Genomic DNA, 9370 nt, shown 5'->3' on the forward strand with positions numbered 1-9370 from the left:
CTTCTTACAACTATTGTGGGCAGAAATCCGCACCTACACAGATCACATGGAACAAACGTTATGCTGAAATATTCACCATAAAAAATATCTGTGATATTTTTTTGTCAAGTGTATAGATCAGGACAGAACCATTGATAATTTTTTTCTCTTCATTTTCATGTCATAATTCTTTCTATGATTACAAAAAACGATTTCATAAGGTTCACAGAACAAATGTTGAGTGAACTGAAACCTTCACTATTTTTTTTATATCAAATTGTTTTTAAAATTATTGAGTCAGAAAACAACATCATAATGTGATCTCGGCGCCCACTGTGAATAATTATATCTGGTCTAACAGGACCGACAGAATACAGATAACACTAACACGTGTAGCCGCCATGATCTACTGTATTCGACTGAAGCACATGGTACCACATAGGTAGACACAAAATTGGGATTGGTATCCTAGCGAGGCTGTCACAATTATGCGGAACGAATGCATATATGTATATATATCTTGGAATTAATATGGAACGAAATGTCATCAACATCCCCTTTTCTTTAAGAATGAAAATAGACATCAAATTTGGCACTTATTGTTAGCACAGTTCTTGAGGCTTTAATAAATTGTATAAAACTTATCACCAGTATATTACTAGCAGTAGTCTTTGGATGCAGCAGTATAAAGACAGTTCTATAACCTTTAACAACTAAAATGTTCAGAATTACACCATTACTTTATGAGATTAATTCTTTGAACATTAACACAAAATTAAACACTTGAACTTGAACACAGTTCCGGAACACCTAAAAAGTAAAAACTGGATCGAATTGCATCAGTCACACATCACTAGCGCACATAGTCCTTCAAATAGGCTGGCTCGCGAATTGTCCTTGCTGGTCGTGATGATTGCATAATGCCAGGCTCGGCCTTGGGTGCAGTCGGAGTGTCTGATTGTCCAACACTGGTCGCGATCGGAGTATTGTTTCCAGGCGCGGTTTGCTTGGTACCGATATCGACATCACGCGAGTCGTTGCGGCCCACATCCTCGTTGTTGACGACCACACCATCGTATTGAGATGATTTGATAGGCTCACTTTTCACTGGACGTGTTGGCGTGTGATCACGAATGTTCACGTTCACTGTAGTTGGGCGTAGATTAACACGATTTCTACGATAAATCGCACCATTGGGAGTTTGAAGCGTGTACGACCTATCAGCCACTTCATCTATTATCTTTCCTTGTCTCCAGATATCAGACGGGAATTTCTTGTAGTACACATTCTGTCCTTTCCTCAGTTTCAGGAGTACTCGAGACTTCTTGTCGTAGTTACGTTTGACAATATCTCTACAGGACTGTCTACGGGTCATAGCTTCGACGTCACGCGGTTTGTGATGTATTGACGGCAACATAGTGCGCGTACAATGTCCGAACATCATTTCGGCAGGACTCTTGCCAGTGTCCTGCCTTGGAGTATTTCTCAGTTCCAAAAGAGCTTCATATTGGTCAGATCCATCGCGCAAGCACTTAATCATCATATGTTTGATGATCTTTACAGCTGATTCTGCCTTGCCATTACTCTTGGCGTAGTTTGATGATGAGACCTTGTGATGGATTCCCCAGGATTTAACAAATTTGGCAAAGTCGTGGGAGGAGTACTGAGGTCCCCCGTCCGATACAATTTCCGACGGTACACCAAATCGGGCAAATTGCTTCTTCAGCACATTTATTACTTTGTTCGAGGTAGTTGACGTCAGGTGCTCGACTTCAATGTAGTTGGAGTAGTAATCAACACTGACGATGTAATTACGCCCCTGAATTTCGAACAAATCGGTCCCGATCTTTTCCCATGGAGTACCCTCTGTATGTTGTTTCAAGCTTTCCTGCGGGTTACTAGGTTTGAGTTCTTGACATGCCTCGCAGGCATCTGCCATTTGCTTGATATCTTTGGCCATGCCGGGCCAAAATATGGTGCCTCGGTTCCTACGCATCATACTATCATAGGCAAGATGAGCACTATGTAGTCTGGCTTTCATGTCCGCGCGTAACGATTGCGGGATCACTACGGATTCACCTTTCATCACAATACCATCATGATATCCTAACGTGTCGCGGAAATCAAAGTAGGGTCTCCCAGCGGCAGGAACGCTAGCCTTGTCACTAGGCCACCCACACAGAATCAACGATACGAGTTCCTGCATCCCAGGATCCTTTTCAGTAGCCTCACGGACTTCCTCGAGTCTTGCATCGGGAATGTTACTGAAAGCATTTACAGACATGATTCTCGGTCGCGGTTCAGTTTCAGAAACCAGTTCAGCTCTGCTCAACGCATCAGCAATGGTCAGGTTCATTCCTTTCACAAATTGGAATTCGAAATCATATAGGTTCAAACGCACTAGAATGTTCTGTAGTCGTTTTGGCGCATCACTCAGTGGCTTTTTCAGTATCAATGCTAACGGTTTGTGATCATTTTGGATTGTAACGGCTCGTTCATACGTGTACTGATCAAAACCCTCGAGACCAAAAAGTATCGCCAGGGCCTCCTTCTCTATCTGTGCCCAGTTTCGCTCAGATGTCGTTAGGGATCGTGATGCAAATTCTATGGGTTGTCCACATTGCATCAGTACGGCGCCAATTCCATGTTGACTACTGTCGACCTGAACAACGACTTCCTTGTTGGCGTCGAAATAAGCCAATACGGGTGCTTTCGTGAGTTTGCGCTTTACTTCGTCGAACGCGGTTTGACAGTCTTTATACCAGTTCCACTCCACATCTTTGCGCGTCAATGCACGAATGGGTTCCAAAGTGATCGCGAGGTCTGGTAGAAACTTGGCCATGTATTGCACAACTCCGCAAAATCGTTTCACACCAGAGACATCCTCGGGAGCTGGCATCTCCATAATTGCCTTGATCTTCTTGTCATCGGGCTTCACACCATCACTGGTTATCGAGTGACCATGGAATGAAATCTCGCGTAGGCCAATAGCCTTTTTATCCTCATTTAGAGTGATGTTCTGCTCCTTACACCGCTTATAAAGAGAGCGTAGTTTCCGGTCGTTGTCGCGATTAGCTGCTGAGTCGTCGCTTCCGCAACCGGCTACAATGATGTCGTCCACTATCGTGAAGACTCCATCTAAGTCACCTAACGCTTCAGTTATTTTCCTGTGGAAAATTTCGCTGGACACCTCGAGTCCGAAAGGTAGTCTCGCCCAACGAAAACGACCGAAAGGGGTTATCATGGTTGTGAGCTTGCTAGACTCCTCCTCAAGTCTCGCGTGCCAATATGCGTCCTTGACATCTAGCTTGCTAAAACATCTAGCCTTGCTTAACTTTGGCAATACATCATCCAACACTGGGAGTTTGTAGTGTTCACGCATCAACGCCGTGTTAAGGGCTTGAGGGTCGATGCAAATGCGCAACTTTCCATTCGACTTGTGAACAACTGCCATTTGACTTACCCATGTGGTAGGTTCTGTGACTGGTACGAGAACATTGCGCGCGACTAATGAGTCGAGCTCGCGTTTGACCTCATCCTGTAGTGCAATAGGGATTTTACGACATGGCAAGGCTTTCGCAGGTATCTCCGGGTTGACCTTGAGAGATGCTTCACCGAGATCTCCAAGTTGTTGTTGGTTCACAGCAGCAATAATCTTGCTGTTATTTATTGTTACTAGTCCCATTTCTTGAACTGTCTGTAGTCCAAGAAGACACATTAGCCCATTAGGTACCACCACAAAAGTCACATTGTGTGCCTCACCAGTTTTCGCATTAGTCACCTCCAGATCCGCTTCACCAAGGGGTTTCAAATCTGACTTATTCCACATCTTCAATGTTATAGATGTAGGTCGAACTTGAGTTTTTCTCACAAACTTCTGATTGATAGTGTTCACATCTGCAGCACTGTCGAGTTGGAATCGAACCTCCTGCTCGTTCACTATCATGCACGCTGACACATTCTGACGTGGCTTGGATTTCACAGCTGATAGCCAATGATAATTGTCGTCATCACTATCCTCACACTGTGTATCATTCCCTTCAACCAAATGTATCTTTTTACATTTTTTTTTTGAAGTGGTGTCTCCCCTTACAGTGGTCGCAGACTTTCCCATAGGCTGGGCATTTATACTTATTACGTTCATGTTTGCCCCCACAAAAATCACACTCACCGTGTCTGTCCTCCGGTTTTTTGGGTCTGCTGGGTTTCACAGAGCGTCCAGCACCGGGTTTCTATTTTCGTCATTGGAATGTTGACTCCGATTACTGTTACTGGTTTTACGATGAGCCTTTGTGACTTTGTTTACTTTAGTAGCGACTGACACACCGCCATCCCTCAATTCTTTCACATGATTTGCTGACTGTTCAAAAGCACGACACAGTTTAATAGTTCCTTCTAGAGTGTTACTGTCGTCTTTCAATAACTGTAGCTGAAGCTTACCTTGACATGAGAAAATAATCTTGTCTCTGATCAGACGATCCTTCATGGCGCCAAAATTACATCGATCGGCCCTGTGTCTCAACTCCGTAAGGAAAATGTCGAATGGTTCCTGCCACGGTACACACCAGAATCTGTGTGATTCAATAACCTCATTCGCTCGGGGATTACAGTATTTCTCAAGTTTTTTGAGTACTTTATCGGGATCCTTATCATCATCCTCGTTATCCCATGTGAATTGATCAAACAGTTCAACCACGTGTGGACCCTCACAATGCAAAATAATAGCAACTTGGGTTACATTATCCTTCGCCGCGGTACCGCTCGCCGACATGTAAATTTCCACTTGTCGTTTCCATTTCCGGAAATTTGCGGCAATATTACCTTCCGTAATGTTTAGTTTCTCCGGCAAACGAAATGCTGCTTCTGCCATGTTGAGTTTACCGCTGCCACCATGTGAATAACTATATCTGGTCTAACAGGACCGACAGAATACAGATAACACTAACACGTGTAGCCGCCATGATCTACTGTAGTCGACTGAAGCACATGGTACCACATAGGTAGACACAAAATTGGGATTGGTATCCTAGCGAGGCTGTCACAATTATGCGGAACGAATGCATATATATATATATATATATATATATCTTGGAATTAATATGGAACGAAATGTCATCAACACCCACCATTGAGTGATCTTTAATAATTCTTTAAATCTGATGTCGACATTTCCCCACGTTCTATCTTTTTATGTCAGTGACCAATTACATGCACAAATGCCACAACGGAAGAAAGGTACTTCTCTGTAATTTTGTTATAATGCTGAAACAGAGAAAACTACAACTGTTACAATTCCTTGTCATGTTATTTGACACCATGGAGTGTTTTTAAAAGGCTCTATTCATATTGGTTACTTTACCTCTCATATGAGTGTTCCTCATCATCAGATAGCTCCGGGCAGTAAAGTGGATCTCTGTCGTCCTCATCCTCATCATTATAAGGGTCAGCATCATTACTGAAAACAAAAGAGAATGGTTTTAATATCTGCGTACATTTTTAACTAGGAAAAAATAATTTTGTAAAAGGTGAGCAGAATAGGTGATGTCCACAAACTATCCCCATCCTCTCACTCCTTAATATTCCTTCTAGCAATAGAATTATTTATAAACAATAGCTTAAAGGACCACGGAAAGTAAGGGATTTGAAGGCCCGACATTGAATGGTTATGCTCATTCTAGAATACATGAATATGAAATTTTGGCTACTACAATATTTGTAGTCACTGTTCGGTTTGTGCAACTTTGTTGTTTTCCACTGGTACGTGTTCTTGTGTGCTACCTCCTGGTGCTGCAATATTCGTCCTTCCTGAATCCTTCTGGTAAACAAAACTGGATTTTATAAGAGCATATTTGCAATTGCTACTATTTCTGTTTTGTTTTTGTTTTCCTGATCAGCCCCAAAATCTAACAGGCAAAGCTAAGGACCAAGAGGAAATTTGAGAAAGATCCATCCAGCACATTTCGAGAAATAATAACAAATACTGTTTACTGTCGGATGAAAGGTAATTTCATTAACTGTCTGATAATGGTGTGCTAAAAATGAGAAATAGAGCAAAAATAATTAAGTCACCCTCTTTGTTTGGAAGACTTATTAACAGCGAAGGGACAGTACAGAAGTAAGGCGCCTGACTTTCAAGAAATTTAATAAGGTACAGAATAAACACAATATTTTAGTAATTATAAAGTCATCAATTTTGTTACCTTCTTTCTCCATGGGAGTTCTTTTACCCCATAATCATATCTGAGTTCCTGTCCATCCCCAAGTTATTTTTGGCAAAAAGACTTAAATGTGGTACACCGTCACTTGTAGCAATTTTTTTCATTTTGCAGTTGGCTTCTTCTCCCACCCCATCGTTTACGTAACGCCCTAAGCTTTGAACAATTAGCTGTATCAAGTCTGAAAAACAAATAATCTTTGATTATGAAATAAAAAAAAACAATTCTATTGAATAGAAAGCTATAGGCCTTTGCAGCACCATTGGCCCTTTTATTACATAAAATTTAAGGTTTTTTTATTTAAATTGACATTTTCACTCTACCAAAATAACATCATGTGACCTTAGCACCTTACCAGAATTTCTTCACAATTATCATTCCTATAAAGTTTGTAAACATACATGTGCATATGTTAGAGAAATGCACCATTTTTGAGAACGTCAGCATATAATTTACTGTATCAATGTTTCAGTATAGCTGTGTCTTGACTTTTAATTGTGTGAACGTTGATAATTGTGATTCGATAATGATGGAGTCCAAAATGCATGTATATAAAGATAATGGTTATAGTCGTTTTAACAAAATATCCATATTAGAGTTAATAAAGAGCATTATTTAACGGAGGTATGTATTGAATTTGAAGGCGATCTGATCGTCCCCCGGTTAAGAAGTTACAGCCTATTCTTAAAATCTGTCAGAATTTAATGTCTAATTTTCCTGACTTTTGCTGAATTCAGATGTACACCATGTGCATTAAATATACAAAAATTGGTTGATGGAGTGTCTTTTGTCCATGGGGGTGGGCAAGACCCAGGGGATCAACTCTAACATTACAAATGTGTTCGGGAACTTCAGTTGTGAATGCTTAACCTGCTTACAACACAATATTTGATTATGGGGTGGGGACAGTGACTGTTTAAAAGTTATTACACCAAAATAATCTTTGGGGTGGAGACAAACCCCAAGTTAAACTCTGATATCTTTAATGTCTTAATTTCTGTATGCCTAACATTGCTATTTCTTGCTTTGCAGAGCTATTGTCTTATGGGGAGGTATCTACTATTATATCATTTGTTTGCATGTGCAACGTCATTAATTTGTGAGAAAACAACCTCATTTCATCACACAAAGTAATGACATTACAATCAATACCTCTCCGGAAGAGATGTTTTAGAGTTAAAACCAGAGCCTATAGCCTAGACTTACATATATTCCTTTCCATGCTCTTTAAAGTAATACACATATCCGTTTTTCACTATCATTATCAGCACTTAAGAGAAAAAGAATTTCGCACGCTTAAGAGATATATTTCTTTTATTTTTCAAAAAGATCATATAGAGCATGACATCATCATCATCATCCATATTCAAACATCATCATCAACCACAATCACCAGTCATCAGCATCGTCATCATCATCATCATCATCATCATCATCATCATCATCATCATCATCCATTTTCAAACATCATCATCAACCACAATCAACATCATCACTGTCGTCGTCATCATCATTCATTCCGAAATCATCATCATCCAATATCATCAACAATCATCATCATGTTAATAATTGATACTCATCATTCATCATCATCAATCATTCAAACATCTTCATCCATAATCCTCAACAGTCATCATCAACATCATCATCATCATCGTCAACACCAACATCGTAGTCATCCATCATTCCATCATCATCATCATTATCAACATTATCGTCATTATCAATAGCATCATCATTAACAACATCATCATACTCTTCAATTTATACTTGTCAATCAATATAATCATAATTTTTCATCAATCATATCCTCACACATACATCTTTCACACCCTCACTTCCTCATACACTTTCTCAGCATTAATATTATCAACGCAATCACCATATTAACAAAAATACTGTAACAAACATACATTGTACATACATCCTCACACACATCTTCATACTTTCCACAGAAGTGAAAAAATAAACACTGCAGAAAGAGGTATTCTTTATTAATACTAAGATACTGAAAGAAAAGAGAGAGAGGGAGAAGGAGAGAAGGAGAGAGAGAGAGAGACAGAGAGAGAGAGAGAGGGGGGGGGGGGGGGGGGGAGAGAGAGAGAGAGAGAGAGGAGTGGTTGGGCTAGGTATGCATTTAAAAAGAAAATCAAAACATATATGCATATGGAAAAATAATTACCTTATCACTGATGTTTTCACACACAATTTAAATTAGTCTGCAAGGAGGAGTAAAATGTTAATAGATACTTGATCAGTAAAAGGCCTTCATAATCACAACCAAACTGATTAAAACAGTACAAATTATAACTTAATTATCCCCAAATTCTAATAACCTTCTCCATTTCCTCCATTCATTTTCTAAAAGCTGCCGTGCATGGTCATCTTGACTATTTGCAACATATTTTTGACAAATGTGTAGTAGGAGGGTTCGGAAGAGGAGAGTTAGGCCATACAAAAGACTTCGCGTTGTGTAATTTTAGTTCAATTTCAGAGAAAATAGGCCGAGACAAGTATAATTCGCAACAGAACAATGGCCAACAGTCAACTTCCAAGCACACCTTCAGGTTCTTTATCCTTGATTAGTCGAAGTGTTAGGAAAGACCCACGACAACACAGAAGTTTAGTTCCACAAGTTTATTATGTAGACATTGATGGAAAATGAAAATAAACTGGAGTCAACAGATCAAAAATAAGTCACTTAAATAAATGTAAAGTGAGGTAGTACTGCAAGGTACACAGTTCCTAGTCCTGGGAAGTTCCCATGGCAACATTCCCTCCTTACACTTCAGACTCTTGCCTATAAATACAACTAGAGGTAGATTTAAATATAAACAATGTCCATTACTGTAATGGACTAGTACTCCTACAGTAACACTAGACAGAACTCTAATGGCCTCCGAGACGGACCAACAACTATCCTCCCACCCAGGGAAAACACTACATGATAACTGTCTATAAATCCTTACATAATGCTAATGTTAGTGTTAGTAGGCCGTAGCAGTGATAACACCGCTTAGATTAACGAAGCCACTTATAAGTCAGAGTTCATACCAAAGGTTGCTCTGGTTTCAGAGCATAATAACAGGAGTATTCTTATTTCAGAGTATAGAAATAGTCACATGGCCGTAGCCACAAACCGAAAGTGAAAGTACTGCCCTGTTTTCAGAGCATCG

The sequence above is a fragment of the Ylistrum balloti genome, unplaced genomic scaffold (genome assembly GCF_031769215.1).
Source record: "Ylistrum balloti isolate Yb309-2 unplaced genomic scaffold, AGI_CSIRO_Ybal_v1 Utg370726, whole genome shotgun sequence".
In the NCBI taxonomy this organism is placed as follows: domain Eukaryota; kingdom Metazoa; phylum Mollusca; class Bivalvia; order Pectinida; family Pectinidae; genus Ylistrum; species Ylistrum balloti.